Here is a 14,385-nt window from a genome sequence, read left to right on the forward strand (position 1 = left end):
TGTTTAAGGTTGTTTACTGAAGAATGGCAGAGAATAGCCTTGCCCCATAAAACATGAAATTATATATTATAATTATATATAAAATTATATATTTTAACAATCCTTTCTTAATTAGATCCTGAACTTTATACAATTTATTGCTTATAAGGTTTTGTTTCAAAGTATACATTTACAAAGAGAGAAAGGCAAAAAAAAGAAAAAATGATTTTAAAGGTAATCTGAATATTTTTGTAATTTACCCATAGTTAAGGTTGTTGTTGTTTTTATTACTATAATTATGCTTTTCTTATTCTCACATTCATGTTTATATAAATATATTCAACGTATACAAATATAAATCTGTACACATACATCCCTCAAATATAATAGTGCATTAAGTTTATAAGAGCCTGAAATATTCCTTTTAATTCCTTTTTTTACTGGATGTACAATCCCAGGGTGGAAGAGAAAAGCTGATAACTGGCATCTGGCCAACATATACTGAGAAGACTTTCAAAAGCAACTGACAAAAGGTCACTTTGATACTGACAACCAAACTGTTGGAATAAGAAACTAATAATGAACTAAAATAATTGCTTTACATTTTTGGAGAGAAATGAGACCCAAATGAGACTCTCCAGAGTACAAAATAATTAATAGAATAATTGATAAAACAACATTCTGGATTTACATTTTTACTTGCTATGCTAGGGACTGTTATAAAAAAATCTTTGCTTCACTTTATACGCATAATGCTCTGTAATGAATGTAGGACTGTGAACTTTAACCATAATATGAGACAAGAAACATAGAGGGACATAATTAAAACAAACACAACTAAATGTCCATAGTTAAAATTGCTTATTGAGTCATTTGAGTCAATGTTTTCATATTTGTTTTAAGTCAGTGTCCATGAATCCAATGTAGTAGTCCTCAGCCCACTATTGAAGTTCACGCTATTACTCATTAAATATTTTCATTTTTATTTTTACACTGTATTTGGGATTCTTTTTGGAGAATAAATGAGTTCTGACTCAGCTATAAAGTCTCTGTGTGTGGCAACACCCAGCTCATGGAGAGTAGACTAGAAAAAAGAAACTGCCATACAGGCTTTTAATAGTATATTTAATAAATATGGAAGTTTAATAAATTTTAATTAATTCGATTTTTATTTATTGTGTGTTTTTGACTAAATTGTAAAAGGCTGTAAGAACTATTCAATTGATCAAAAGTGAAATGTATAATATCAAATATGTTGTAAAACTTAAATTATTGGTGAGTTTTGCTAGATCCTTAGTTATAGTGCTTGAGTAAGACCTTTTTTAGAATATTGTATACAATTTAGTCACCATGTTTGAAAAAAGATATTGATATTCTGGAACCAGTCCAGAGAAATATGACCAAATACATTCCATGACTTAAAGAACTAAATATGTTTAGTGTTGTACAGAGGTGAATACAAAGATACCTGATTGAAGTATTTAAAATCCTCAAGCATGGTGACAAAGTTATCTCATTAGACTCCTTTAGTTTGTTTTTCATTGTTCTCAAGGACACAAGTAGAAATTATGGTGGAGTGTATTTTAACCTGAAAACAAGAGGCGCTTTTTTAAGCAATGGTTTGTGGGAGTCTGGAACAAGCAACAGCCATTTTGTCAAAGTTGATGCCCTGTTTTTTTCAAGAACCAGCTGGATGAGATCCACAGATCGATTAGGCACCGACTACCTAATGAGCCAAATGATACTGATGACCTTCTCTCTTTTGTAACCTTTTTTATTAAACTTTGTGTTGTGCTAATTTGAATTATGTTTCATGGTTCAATTATTTAGACCTACAGTGCATCAAGCCATAATCAATTAGAAACCTTCAATATGTGACTCACACACTATGTGTAACATACTGAATCTGAAAATTCATTGCAAAATTATCAATAGAAGAATGGTGGGTAAACAGGTTTCTTAGAGTGGCAAAATATAAAAAAATGCAATTTGATTCCATGAATCATTTCATCCAGTTGACAATGTTGATAAAATGTCTCGCTGCTCAAATTACTCCACAGGTGAAGGTGAGGTGAAGGTAGCACTGATATTTGTCTCTAATTCACCACATTCACCACATCAAAGACTACTTGCTTCAGCATATTCTGCCAGTATAATTTCAAAATCTATGTTCAACCAATTGTTTTATGTTTCTTTATTCAGTCTTTTGGTCTAAAATTTGGTTCATAACATTCTTACATTTGAAGTCTGTATTTTGTATATCATTGCAATATTTCTTCTCATATCTGTCCTTGATGCTTTCTTCTTACCTAGCATGTATGTGTGTCTTTATTTAAGTTATTCTTATTCCTTAAGAACAATAGTACAGATTAATTATTCTTTAGTAACAGGACAAATTGTATTCACTCACAGTTCTGCTCATTCTTCTCCAACCATTTTTTTAAAAGAAAGCATTGAGGTTTTAGATCAACCTCTAATTGCCTTTCATATTCTAGAAAAAAGCTGTCAAAGAGGGATACACCAATAATAAAAAGAACAGTATGTGATCAGTACAGTGTTTATACAATGCATTCACTGTAGCATTGTGTGTAGCACAAACAGGAAAATGATTTCTCCACCCATGAAACTCAATTGATGGAACACTGAGGTGGCTGCATGCTTCTTTTCACACCTTTATTTTTCACAGACTGTCATATATACTGATGTTACTATCACAGCTAGAAGCAAAACATAGCTCAACTTGAAAACATAAAAGGTGGATTCAGTTGTACATTTTGTTGCTTCCAACATACAGATCCAGTTTGACACACTTCCCAAACATCAGCTTTAGCAAAATGTCAAAAAAGCCTTAGATATTTTTCCTTATCTTGTCTTTTTGTTGTATCCTAGTCTATTGCCCCATTGAAAAGCTTCTCAAAGGCTTTTTTGATGGTGTTGATAGTGTTTTTTAAATAGATTAAATTGCTAGATGGGTGTGCTCTTAGAATAGGTAGACAGACAATATTTAAATTGTCCATTTAGAGAAAAACCTGCAATAGCCTCCTTTATGATCCAAGAAATCTAACATACTAGGCTTTATCCTTTCATGACTTTGATTAATTAACTTTACAAAGTGATTTTATTAAATTAGAGAGAGAAAACATTTAGCCCTTTCTCCCATCTAAAAACAGAGTTATGATTTTAGTTGTTTATGGTCAGGGATTTATTTTTCAAGTATGAATCCAAGTGTATATTCTTCACATTAAAGCAGATACTATTACAACCTAGTTTGTTATTATAGGCTATACTTTCTTGACCCCTTGCAGAGTTTCCCTTGTAAATCAGCCTGAAGTAAGCCTGAAAATAGAATAAGTGATAGGGGTTAACCAGAGGTAATTTTTCTTTTTCAGACTATTATGCTTATTATATCCAGAAAAACATAATAGCCTGAAAAGTAGCAACTTTTAGAATAATACTGTCTGAGAACCACACCATATTATTTTCAGAAGTGTTTGGTAACTGACGGGGCTTTTTAAAACCTATTTAGTTTGCATTAAATGATTGTCATTCTCTCAGCCTAACAGCAATGAATAAAAACAGCTTACCCCCTGCCAACAAAAGTATAATGCACTGCCGAAAAACTTTAATGTAGGTCAGGTAGTTCAGTGATTTAAGTCCAATTAGAAGTATGATTAACACTTTTTACATTTTTTTTTGTTTTCTAACAAATATTTAATGTTGATTTCAGTCTGGCATCCATGTTGCATGGCCCATATGAGCAAAAAGGACTGATAACTCAGTCAAGAGAACCTATCAGTATCTTCTTTTCTTCTGCTAAACCTAGCCAGTTAATGTAGCTGATGTAATTGAGCCGTAGGAAAAAGGGTTCAGCTCACTTAGCCTCTATTTTTTTATTGGTTTCCATGTAGTAAGTAATTATTGTTTTGTGGTCATACAAATTCTGCTCAGCTAACCCTCATGATGAAAAACAAGCAACCAAACCTCAACTACAACTTCACAGTCATATATCACGCTCTACATTTTTTCATGATTGCAGTATTGAATGAGTCTCTAAAAAAATCCTGGTATTCTAGCCAAAACAATTAAACTTTTTTTATTTGAAAGCCAGTTTTATGTGGTTAAATATAAGTTAAATAAATATACTGTCTCTGTTAAACACTCAACACAACCCTGGCTGTGGTGACATTTTAAATACACTGAGATGTTATGACAGCCTGTTCTTGACCATCATTTCACAAAATCCCACACATTGCACCTTGTTGACCACAACTACACTCAAAACCCGAAAGGCCAATCTAAGCCTGCAGTCATGAGTGAAGTGCAGCTAACCTGTTGCTCCTGTGTTTAGAAACTGTCAGTGCTTTTTTTTTCTTCTTAAAGATAAGTCAAGAGAACAGACTGTGAAAGAGTGGAAAGTAATTTGTCTGATAAAACAGACAACAACAACCACAAAAATATTACAATTTCATTAATGAGTGCTGTTTTTAATAAACTGATATACTCAATATACTATAGCACACAGGTATTACCTGTTAAAATAGAAAACAGAATAGCACAGTTAATTCAGCTTGTACATATATGTCATTTAACCAAAATGTAAATATACAAAAAAACTACATATAAAAGATAAGTCTTAAGTATTCTTTGAAAATATTAGCAGTCTCAGAGTTGTTGTCATTGCATTCTATCACAAATCCAGTTGACCTAAATGGCAAACACATTTTTTATATCCTTACAGAAGAAAATATGGGGTTATCAACCAATACTAACTTTTGTCTATGTACTGTATAATTGTGAGACCTGAAGTTTTTGTTATATTTCTGTTATGAACATAGGGAAATGAAGCTATACTGTGTGTATCTGGGTGAGAATAGGTTTATTCTTATTTTAAGCAAATTGAATGCTTGAATATGTAGCAAAAAGAACTGTACATAAATCAAGGGGATTTATGCTCTGATTTTACAGTGCTTTAGTAAATCCTTATTTGGAATATTGTGTTCAGTTTTAGTCAACATGCCAAAAAGCGATATTGTAAAATACATAATAAAATGGATTTCTGGTCTCAGGGAATTGCCGTGTACAGACTTGCTAAATCAAATAACTAAAACTATTCTTTATAGAACAAAGGAGATTGAGAGAAAATTTAATCCAAGTATATAACATTCTAAAAGGAATGGAAAGGTCAACTCTAGTTCAGACATAGAAGTGAAAAAAGGATGACTTTTAATTTGAAGAACAGGAAATACTGTGTGACTGGAACAATGACCGAACCAATCTGTTCACTGTTTCATATTTAAATAACATGATGTATGTGAAAATTTGCACTATTGTTATAAATTTATATAGTTATATTTCTGTTATGCATCAATATAAATTATATATCACACAATACATACAATATATATCACCTTGCAACTTACAAGATATATAATGCCTGATAGATCCGTATTGTTTAAGAGCTAGACATTATGTTCCTCAATGTGTAATATCTGTTCAGGAATGTGGAACTGGTGAATATAATGAATGAAGTGGATTTAAGATCCTGGTTCCCCCTTTCTGCTCCTAGATAGGATTTCTAAACGTAAGAGTGGTTTATACATTATGCAACATTATGCATTTACAAAGGATTATGCAAGTGTATACATTTATTGGAAAACAGAGTATTAGAATGCAAAGGAACAAGTAAAGGTTTATTCCATGCTGAAAACAGAAGAAAAGAAACATAACGTTTCGGCTGTGGAGCCTTCTTCAGGTTCACATTGTGTTTCTTTTCTTCTATTTTCAGCATAGAATAAACCGATACTTGTTCATTTGCAGTCTACGCGTGTTGACGCAGCTGCCTACTTGAACTACAGTATTAGAATGTACATTGATGCCAATAGATAGCACACATCAGAAAAATAATGTTAAATAATCCTATTATTGCTATTATTAATAATAATAATAATGATGATGATGATGATAATTGAGTCTGAAATTATCAAAGCCAGTGCATTTTCTTCTCAGTTTCTATTTTATCATATATACGTAGCTGAAGAAATTTTCAAACAAATTTACTTACCTTCAAATTTCTTTGGTTTTTTAGTGGGTTTAGTGTGTGTGGAAAGGGTCAGTGACCCATTTGACAGTAATAGCTTTCACATACACTGTGAGAAGTGTTCTCACTTCACCAGATGTGCTTTGACTACTAAGGCTGGATATTGTTAAATTTGAAGTTTTGTTCTCTAATTCTCCAGTAAATACCTTGGTATTTATTATGTATACAGTTTACTTTTGTTTTCTTTATCATATCAGTCATGTAATGTAAGGATACAAGTATAAACCTAGTTACATTGTGGATAATTAAAGTATTTAAAACTATAATATAAAAATAGCTTTACATGACATTGAATGGTATGTAAGTTAAATCAATAAATGTATAATAAATTATATCTTAGTATTTATAGCATTGTTTGTTAACTATATTATGGTATATACTGCATTTGATATTGTATCTAAAATATAAAAACTACTGTATATATGATGTTATCTTTATTCCCTGTTGTGTGCCCTTCTTTAAGCCAAAACTGATCAGTTGAAAGGGGTTCATATGAGGATTATATACAATTTACATTTTAAGCTTATTGAGTTTTTTTTCTTTTGCCTATTGTGAGATCTTCACTTATCCAATTCTTGATATCACTGATTTTGAATGTTTTGGGTCTCCCTCAGTCTTAAGATTCTCCTGCAATGTTTTGTAAAATACCTGCTGAACAGTAATTATCGCAGTATGAACTGATGATTGTGCAAAAATAAAAGGCTAAACTTTTATTTAAAAAAACAGCCTGTAGTGGCTTACTAAGTTTCAGAGGTTTAATTATAACATAACTGTATATAAACTATTAATTTAAAAAAGAACAAATACATTACAAAGTGTTCCCAAGTCTCAATACTGCATCTTATTTTACTAACAGTCCTATTGTCACTGGCACATGTGCAAACACAGGTCCCCATTTTTTAATATTAATCTAACTTTTGTCATACTGTGTTGTTTAAAATTAATACAAATGTCAGTATATAGTATATAAACAAAATATTTTTATTTGAGAAAGGTTACCTCTACTGGGCTGGGCATTGGCCAGAATTTGAACCCTGGCATTTCATGTGACAGACAAGAATTCTTCCACTAAACAACCAATGCTTCACAGTGATGAAGCTCGATATGTGACAATATGTTACAAAATGTCATTCTTTGAGTCATTTACAACTGCTAACCTGTTTTGTATGTGTTTATTTGCTTTTAAATATTATATGTTTTTAAAGACAAAATGTATTATATATTTTACAATCGAAACCTAAAATAAAATAATATTTTCTAATTATTAGTTATACACAAATACTAATAATTCTGTATACTGTATAATGAAAAAAAAATATTTTAGTGCTACTGTACAGTATGACTAGCTTAGGAAAGCACTAATACATTGCTGTACAGACACATTCGATGTTAAACATTCGCTGCACCACCTGACAATTTTACAAAGTAGTGCAGTCCTACAGCAGATTATATGAAAAATAAAAAGGTGTTGAGTGTTACCTTGCTGTGTAATGCAGCATGTTCTCTGTATGTTGTTTCTGAAGAAATCATAATTAAAAATGTAATTATGTATCTATGTCTTTTCATTCAAATCATTAATATACTTTTGAAGAACAGAAAATGAGTTTAGATAACAGATGTAGAATGAACAACTACATTTTCTTCTGTACTTAAGATTGTTTTGTTTGTAGAATGTTATGGATTTCTGAGAAAAAGAGCATTAAAGACATTCATACCTTGTTGGTCCAAATTTGTAAAGAAAAGAATCTCTGTGTTACATTGTTTTTATCCCAGACATTTAATATATTATATTATATACAATTTGTAGACATGCAAATATACAATATTATTATTATTATTATTATTATTATTATTATTATTGTTATTATTATTATTATTCAAATATAAAGAATTTGTATAATTTCAGAAAATAATGGTTAATCACCAAATTTATTTTTACAGCATTTTGTTTTAATTTCACTAAATATATGCCAGTGCATGTTCACAGACTTTTAAATAATACATAAGTCTGCCACCCACACTGAAATAAAACACTAGATACACCAAGAAACGTTCAGGTTGTAACAATGGCATCTTATTGAATTAAAATGCTTACAAATATACTGGAAGGGAAATCACAGATTAACTGAAGGTTGTCATCTATTATGCATGAGAAATAAAAAAAAAGACATGGATTAAATAGAAAAGCTTGTACAGCACCTCTGAAGCTTAGAAAAACAACTCATAAAGAGGCATTTATTTGGGTGTCGAGCAGAGAGACACATAATTAGCATAATAAACTGCATGGATACATCAATATTAGCACCTAACACCTTATCTTATCAAGAGCGTCCAATGCTTATATAAAGCTAGAATGGGAATGGAGAGGTGGAAAAACACAAAAGAATTGAGAAGTCAATTGAAAATGTTTTATACTTTATCAAATTAAATTGGTTTCCCTTTAATAAAAAATATTTTTGAGATTAGTGACAAAGCTTTGTCTCATCCATCGCTACGTTCCTTGAGCTGATTCTAATATGAATTGACTAAAAACTTGAAAGAGTGCATCATTTACTCCTTATAAGATACAAGACTTCTATATGTTACTCTCCTTTTGAAAGGATTGAGCTCAGACGTTTTTTATGTGATGTGTTGATTTGTTGATATGAAGGCTGGCTTCCTCTTCCCTTGAACTTCAAAGGGCACAGCCATCAGGTCACTTCTGCAATCTTTATTATTTATTTGTCTGAAATCATGTTTTCACACTTTTTCATTACATTTCACTATGCTTTACAGTTGCTTTATTATACTGAGTACAAAGAAAACAAAATTAGTGATTAAAAATGTAATGCTGTTATTTCTTTAGGAGCTATTATCTATTCCCATTGGATCAGATGCTATTTTGCTGCCTTGTGGGTGCCTTTTGTTCCCAATTTGGAGGCTTGTCATTGTTTATTGTTATTTTTAATGCCTAATTTGATATTCTGTACTGTTTTGTTGTCTTTATAGGGTGGGTGAGTTTTGCAACCTTTAATATGCATTGAAATTTGGTGGATTATAAGGCATTTTCAGATTTTTTGTTTTGCTAATGCTACATGTTGTAGCAAAAAAAGTGTATGTAAATAAGATTTTAATTTCTCTCACAAGCAGCAAATGCTACAATTAACATTTTTCTATCTCAAGTACCTATTCCTATTGTATTATTTAATGACATTGATGGGTTGAATTTTTGTTAGATGCAAAATTATTGGCAAAATTTTGACAATTTAGACTTTAAGTTTTAAGCTTTAAGTTTTACGTTTTAAGAACAGATATAGCAGACAACTGAACTAAACATTTAAAGCTGTCTAAGGTGAAAAGAACTATGAAAAGTAAAGTATTTCACTAAAAGTTCTATGTAGCGATTTTCTTTTCACTTCAATAATGGCAAAGAGACAGATGTCAAAATATTACAAAACAAAGCAATGAGTGTAGAATATCTTCTTTAAGATCTCAGATAAATACGGTACATGCTATTCTGGTGATTTGAAATCCTTTGATTACATGAAGAACACCATGGCTGCAGTCAAAGCTTATTTGGTTCATGACATCATTTCACACATAGAGCTTTACCAATGATCCTCATATACCATGATTTGCATCATTACCTACTAAACAAAATACAACTGCCAGTTGAAATCACTCAGTATGAGGCATTTATTTCTTTAGGAATGATATACAAGATTATATATATAAAGCTAGTACTACATCATGCCAGGTAACCTCAATAGCCTAATTTCTAGCAACTGCATGCCTTTCATTGGCAGAGAAGAATAACAAGGCAGAAAGCAAATTGGCACCCAATTGATTGGTACATCATTTGGTAGAACACCTGTAATCCTCATTTCTTTTCAAAGTCATAATGCATTTTGCTCTACCTTCCTGATATATTAGAAATACACTAGTAAACTACAGACTTGGGCAATCATTTTTTTAATCAAATTCATTTCAGACTGATAGCTTGATTATAGTATTGATTTTATAGCAACTGTTTGTGTGATGTCTTGCTTTTATTCATAAAAGTAGTCAAAATTGAAAATGAGTTAGGTGTGTTTACAGGGTCTTCAGTCTTGGCATTTGCTGCTAACAGGGCTAAAATATCTAACAACATCATAGTTTTTCAGTCACCAGCAGATATTGCACAAATCATCTACAAATCTGACATATATCCAATAATTTGGTTTGCAAATACTGCAATTTAGATACATGAAAATCACAACAAATAAACCATGGACTTAAAGTCTCTGCATTTGAAATCATTGTAATATTCTGTATTCCTATGTGTTGTCTCATTCAGAACCATCCTCAAGTAGCTGTACAGAGAAGAAAGCATAGGAGTTTTACTTCCATTATTTTAACAGGAAAATTGTTGATGTCATTGGTAATATAAGACTCAAATACAGAGATATGCTGCTTCCTTTAGCAATTGTCACCTTCACTTTGGACTCCAGAAGATGTGAGCAATGTTTACAGTTTCTAATGCAAGCTGTGACAAAGATCTTGTGCACTTTGCATTGCACACTTAATGAAGCAATAGAGTTTAAATTTTTAGTGTTCCCCTGTCAACCAGTTGCAGAATTCACAAGCAATTTATGTGCAAGTTTGGCATCAAAAGCCTTTCGTTTCCAGTGACTGTCACTTCAAAATTTATTTTGACACTGTTCATTGTAATTGTGCATTAAGCCTGGAGCACTTTCCAAACAGTTCTCTCTCTAGCCCAGCAGTTCTCGTTCCCACATAGTAGATATGATATAGATATAGATTTCATTATGTTACAGACAGTAAGATAGCATTCAAACCTGTCTTCAGAAATTAAAATAGGTTAAAAAGATTATATAGAAAATATTCTGTTTTAAAGAAAATTAAGCATAATTTAGAGCCCAGCTAAGTAATACAGATGCAGCCATTCAAAGTGCGCGGTACAAACCCCTACCGCAAACAATTCACTACGTCATACCGCGTCATACCGCGGTACGTGATTGGCTGGCCAAAATGACTGACAGGGGCACTCGTGGTGAGTTGGTCGGTCGTGGAAAGATTTAATCATTTAATGTCTTTACTGTGCACGTTTTAATCCGCTTAGTATTGAATATTTATATTTTACAACTAAAGGGAAATTTTAGTAGCTGGGCATAAAAAGAAGAGGAGCTAATGCATCTGAAGGTTATAAACGATATTAATTTAGGAACATAAACATATTATGGAACAAGTAATAGGTTTATTCCATGCTGAAAAAAAGAAGAAAGAAAACACAACATTTTGGCTGTGGAGCGTTCTTCAGGTTTGAGTGAGACAAGGCAGTAGGCAAAGGTAATGTAGCGGGAGAACAAAGGCTGGGAGGAGGAGTGAGAGGCAGGAGCAGGGGACAGAAAGAGAGGCCAATCAAGAGGTGTGAAGTCAGAATAGGTGTAGAGAGGTGTGAAATGAAACTTCCAATGAATGGGGAAAATTAGAAGAAGAGTAGTCTGTCGCTAAGAGAAGGTGGAAGGTGTGATCCTAGCTGCGGGATAAGTTTGGTTTTGGTGGTCTTTCTGATGTATGAGTTTGGAAAACCATCTTTGAGAACACAGACGGAGAGATTAGAGTGCTCGTGGCCGTCAGAGGTGAAATGAGAAACAATGGGCTTGGAGAGATCTTTAATCTTCACAGCCCTGACGTGTTTTCTGAAGCGGTCTCCGAGTCTCCTTCCTGTTTCTCCAATGTAGATGGCTGGGCATTTACTGCAAGAGGTACAGTAAATAAGGTTGCTGGAGGTTCAAGATGCCATCTGGGTGATCCGGAATTGTCCTGAGGGGCCTTGAATGAGTGTGGTGTTGGATGTATACTTGCAGGTGATACAGTGAGCTCTGTTGCAAGGGAAAGTGCCTGGTGTGGATGGTTGCTGAGGGCGGTCAAGGGAGCTGTGAACAAGAAGGTTGCGCAGATTAGGTGATCGGCGATATGAGATGATGGGGGGGTCAGAAAAGAGGTCCCCAATGGAGGGATCATCCTGTAGGATGGAATAGTTGTCATTAATAGTCCTGGGGATAGGAAGTGTGTTAGGGTGGTAGGGAAGCACCAAAGGAATGCGGTTGTTACGGCGGGAGTTCCTGATTGGGTTGATGGTCCGAGGGATGTTTTTGGCTTGGGCAAGGGCCCTGTCAATAACACTGCTGGGGTATCCTCTGTTGATGAAAAAGGAGTACATTTTGAGGGCTTGGTTCTCGAAGTCGATGTTGTCACTGCATAATCGTCATAGCCGAAGGAACTGTGAAAAAGGGAGAGAGTTTTTGGTGTGTTTGGGGTGAAATGAGCTATACAGGAGATAGCTGTGTGAATCCGTGGGTTTGTAATAAACTGAAGTGGAGAGTCGGGGGTAGTTGATGGAGAAGTTGATGTCTAGAAACAGAAGAGTAGTGGAAGATATGTTAACCATATATTTGAGGGATGGGTGGAAGTTGGTGAAATGGTGCAGGAAGCACTCAAGATGATCATTGGAGCATGTGGCAGCACCGACGCAGTCATCAATATATCACTTGTAAACTGTATATTGCTGGTATTGGTATTTTAAAGAAAAAATACACACTAGTATTTCATTTCTCCCTAAACATTATAAGCATCAAAGTCTTACATGTGGTTATTTCGGGAACGTTTTTACGTGCTCCTTCTGACCATATTACTTTATTTTTATATACTTTGTGAAAAGTGATCGTTTTGACCTTTTCTGCAAATATGCTCGTTATTGGAGGAAACAAAGTATACTTTCAGAATTTGATTAATAGGGAATATAATATGGAATTTCATATCTAAAGAAATTAATAACAATATAATTATATTCATGCACTGTAACACAAACAGTAGTATATGTGTACGGCTGTTCCACTGGTTGTCATGTGACTGTGTCAGTGGCGTGATGGTTTAAGTGACTGACTTATAAGTGAGAAGTCAGGTGTTCAAATCCAGCTGTCAACACGAGTTTCCTTTTAACAAACATTTCTTTGAAAAACTTAAGTGAAAAGAACATAATGAAATGCCTCTCCCTGTTCAATCTATTGCAAAAAAGAAAAGGAGCATAAAGCGTCTGATGGTCATAAACGATATTAATTTAGGAACAGCATCAGAGATATTTTTTTAACTGCACTGTATCGGAGAGAATACCATAGCGCGTTTTTTTCTTTTACTCCCTAGCGGGTTTTTTTTTTTTGCGCCCTGGCAGAAATGGGCTTCCATAAGAATCAGTATAGCTTCTGGGAAATACATTTTTCCTGCATTAAAATTTAACTCATTCAGAGCGCCCTACATTACAAACTCCAAGCGTTTTATTTTGGCTGTGTTTGTTTAACAGGCTGTGAAAACAGTAACAATGTACTTTGTACACACAGCAAGTGTTTTCATAACTCTAGGAGGTTTTGTGGAAAAGCCACAGACGTGCCAAAATCATTCTCGAACTTCAAGCTTACTTTACTCTGGTAAACACCTGATCATCAATTCTAAAGATTTCAGTGCTTGTGTATATTCTAATCGCAGTGGGAGCACGGTCTGTGGGGACAGGTTACTGTTTTCACAGCCTTCACTGCTGTTCACAAGCCAATAGCATTTAAACCACAGCATTTAAACCACACATTTCTTTTTTAAGCCATTTTTTTTACCACACTCGAATATTCTTTTGTTCATATCTTCGGAAGGGAAACACAGAAAGCCTTAAAACCAAATGTATTTTAAAGACCTCGACTTGTGAAAATGTTCACATCTTGCACATAAAATTTTCAGTGAGCTAATTCTCTCTTTTCATCAATGCGTAATTACGCACTAGCTGGAACCCGAGGGGATTGCTGTGTACACATGTTCACAACACGAGAAATACTGCTCAATACGGCTTTGTGCGAAAAACCTTTATATCACCATAGGAAGCATAACCTCCAATTATCCAGACTAGCACAAGAATAAAGCTTTGTTTGATTTCTGAAACCCTTTATGTCTTGTTTTCATTCAGGTAAGGGTCAATTATATACACGATACTGCTGACAGCAGGAAAATCCCTATACTTTACTCAGCAGCATCTTAAAAGTAGCACCCATGGTGTTCAAACTGATTTTTTTTACACCGAAGACTGACACCGGTTTGTTTACAATGTAGACACAGACTAAGACAGTGGAGTGAAATTTGGCACAGCCAGCACACCGGGGAGGGAGAGGATGCGAAAACCGCGCAGCGCTAGGCGAATACACAATATTAATGCAGGGCTTTTGGGCACATGTCGATTTGCGCCCTACAACCTGTGGTACCGCTGTGTACATACAGTACGAACATGT

At 33.7% G+C, this 14,385-nt stretch overlaps 1 protein-coding gene across 2 annotated transcripts in view; it reads left to right on the forward strand.

The window, feature by feature from the left end:
- pcdh11 (protocadherin 11) overlaps positions 1 to 14,385 on the forward strand; it is a 504,202-nt gene that overhangs the window by 225,595 nt on the left and 264,222 nt on the right. The window lies entirely within an intron of this gene.

The sequence above is a fragment of the Lepisosteus platostomus genome, chromosome 10 (genome assembly GCF_059453375.1).
Source record: "Lepisosteus platostomus isolate fLepPlt1 chromosome 10, fLepPlt1.hap1, whole genome shotgun sequence".
In the NCBI taxonomy this organism is placed as follows: domain Eukaryota; kingdom Metazoa; phylum Chordata; class Actinopteri; order Semionotiformes; family Lepisosteidae; genus Lepisosteus; species Lepisosteus platostomus.